The 2,770-nt window shown below is 35.6% G+C and overlaps 1 pseudogene; it reads right to left on the bottom strand.

Annotated features, from left to right (window-relative positions):
- Window positions 1-1,865: 1,865 nt before the first annotated feature.
- Window positions 1,866-2,302, bottom strand: LOC114622345 (annotated as a pseudogene).
- Window positions 2,303-2,770: the final 468 nt, after the last annotated feature.

A 2,770-nucleotide genomic window follows, 5' to 3' on the forward strand; every position in this document is an offset into this window, starting at 1 on the left:
TTGAATATTTGTCCTATATCAGATGTGAAGTTGATAAAAAAATCTTTTCTCATTCTGTAGGCTGCCACTTTGTCTGATTGATGGAGTCTTTGACTTACTGAAGCATTTCAGTTTCATGCATTAATTGTTAATCTTAGTGCTTGTGATGACAGTGTTCTGCACAAAAGCTCTTCCATGTGCCAGTGTGTTCAAGTCTATACCCCACTTTCTCTTCTATTGGATTCAGTGTATCTGGCTTTGTGGCAAAGTCTTTGATCCATTTGGATTTTAGTTTTGTGCAGAGTGATAAGTATGGCTCTATTTATGTATTCTTCTACATGCCAACATTCAGTTTGACCACCACCATTTGTGAAGATGCTCTGTTTTTTTGTTTTGTTTGGTTTGGTTTAGGTTTTTTTTTTTTTGGTGGGTGTTTCTGGATTATTTATAAAATATCAGGCATCCATATGTGTGTGGATTTTTATGTGGGAATTCTACTTCAGTCCATTGATCAGTGTGTTTCTTTTTGTGTTAGTACCATATTGTTTTTGTTAGTATAGTTCTGTATTACAACTTAAAATCAGAGACAGTGATACCTCCCACCAGTGTTTTTTAATTCAGGAGTTTTAAAAAGCTATCCTGTTTTTTTGTTATGTTTCAAAAAGACGGTGGAAAACTGTCTTTTAAGATCTGTAAAGAATTGTGTTTGGATTTTTATTGGGGCTGTGTTAAATCTGTAGGTAGTTTTCAGGATGGCCATTTCTTAAGATACTCATTCTGATGATCCATGATATGGAAGGTCTTTCCATTTTCTGAGATCCTCTTCAATTTCGTTCTTCAAAGACTTGAAGTTTTTATTATACAAGTCTTTCACTTGCTTGGTTAGAATTTCCCAAAGATATTTTAGATTATTTGAGGCTAATGTGGAAGATGCTATTTCCTTGAAGTTTTTATTATACAAGTCTTTCACTTGCTTGGTTAGAATTTCCCAAAGATATTTTAGATTATTTGAGGCTAATGTGGAAGATGCTATTTCCCTGAATTCTTTCTCAGATCATTTGTCATTTGAATAAAGGAGGCTACTCATTTTTGAGTTAATTTTGTATCCAGCTATTTTACTGAAAGTTTTATCAGCTGAAGGAGTTTCCCAGTGGAATTTTTAGGGTTATTAATTTATGCAATAATACCATCTGCAAATAAAGATACTTTGGCTTCTTCCTTTCCAATTTGTATCCCCTTGATCTCCTTCTTATTGTGCTCATGAAGACTTCAAGTACTATATTGAAAAGGCATGAAGAAAGTGAACAGCCTTGTCTTTTTTCTAACTTTACTGGAATTGCTTTGAGTTTCTCTCCATTTAAGTTGATGTTGACTACAGACTTGCTTTTATTATGTTTAGGTATATCTCTTATATCCCAAATCTCTCCAGGATGTTTAGAGAATTCTTGAGGATTTTCTCAAAGACCTTTTCAATGGCTAATGAGATGTTCATATGATTTTTGTCTTTCTGATTGTTACATTTTTCAGTTTACTTAAGTTAAATCACTCCAGCATCTCTAGGATGCAGCATGCTTGATCATCATGTATTATTTTTGATATATTATTGAATTTAATTGGCAAATATTTTATTGAGAATTTTGCATTTATGTTTATATAGAAAATTTGTCTGTAATTTTCTTTCTTTTTTTTTTTTTTTTTTTCTGGCTCTTTAAATGTTTTAATGATGACATGCAGATATTCACATCAGAATACACAGTAGGGATCCAAGAATATCTTGAAGGACCTAACAAAGTTAACTCATGTCAGGCCAAAAAAAAAAAAAAAAAAAAAAACCTCATGTGAGAACCAAACACTGGCCAGCCACAGCTTGTGTCCAGGTGGGACTCACAATGACTGGAAACTGGCTTTACTTCTTCGAACCCTGGTCTAGTTCGAGGACCTTCATGCCTTCCTCCAGCTTGAGCATGCCTCTTTCCTGGCGCAGGCGGTACCTCTCAGCCATGGACTGAAGCATCCATTTAGTCCGAAACTTCTTTTGTCCAGAGCCATAAATTAAGATCTCGGTAAGATCAGAAGATTCCAGAGTCTTGAGCTCAAACATGACCCGGCCCACCTGCTCGAAGTGAGGCATTCGAGATCCCTGTGGGCCGAACAGAGCGTTTAGCACCAGCTTGTTGACTTGCAATACTTCTGGCCTTTCCAGGTCGGTAGGAATTTTCACCCATGGGGGGATATCTTTACGAGTCACCTGAGTTTTCATCTTAAATCCTGACAAGGAACCTGTTTCCAGGGAAGACTAGGTCAGGTTTAACCTCGATGGCCCACAGCTCCTCGTAATTTTCTTTCTTTGTTGGGCCTTTTTGTGGTATGTATATCAGGGTAACTGTGACCTGACCTCATCAAGCAAATTGGGCAGTGTTTCTTTTGATTCTATTTTGTAGAATAATTTGAGGAGTATTTGCATTAACTATTCTTTGAAAGTCTAAAAGAATTCTTCACCAAAGTCCTCTGACCTTGGGCTTTCATTGTTTAGGAGATTTTTAATGAGTTTTTCTATTTCAGTAGGGTTATATGCTTAAATGGCTTATTGATCTTGATTTAACTTTGGTCAATGGTATGTATCAAGAAAACTATCCGTTCATTTTAGATTCTCCAGTTTGATAGAGTACAGGTTTTCAAGGTATGTCATTATGTTGTGATTCCCTGATTTCCTTGTGTCATTATGTTGTGATTCCCTGATTTCCTTGGTGTTTGTTATTATGTTCTCCTTCACCTTTAATTTTGTAAATTT

Source organism: Grammomys surdaster, unplaced genomic scaffold (genome assembly GCF_004785775.1).
Source record: "Grammomys surdaster isolate TR1022 unplaced genomic scaffold, NIH_TR_1.0 64, whole genome shotgun sequence".
Classification (NCBI taxonomy): domain Eukaryota; kingdom Metazoa; phylum Chordata; class Mammalia; order Rodentia; family Muridae; genus Grammomys; species Grammomys surdaster.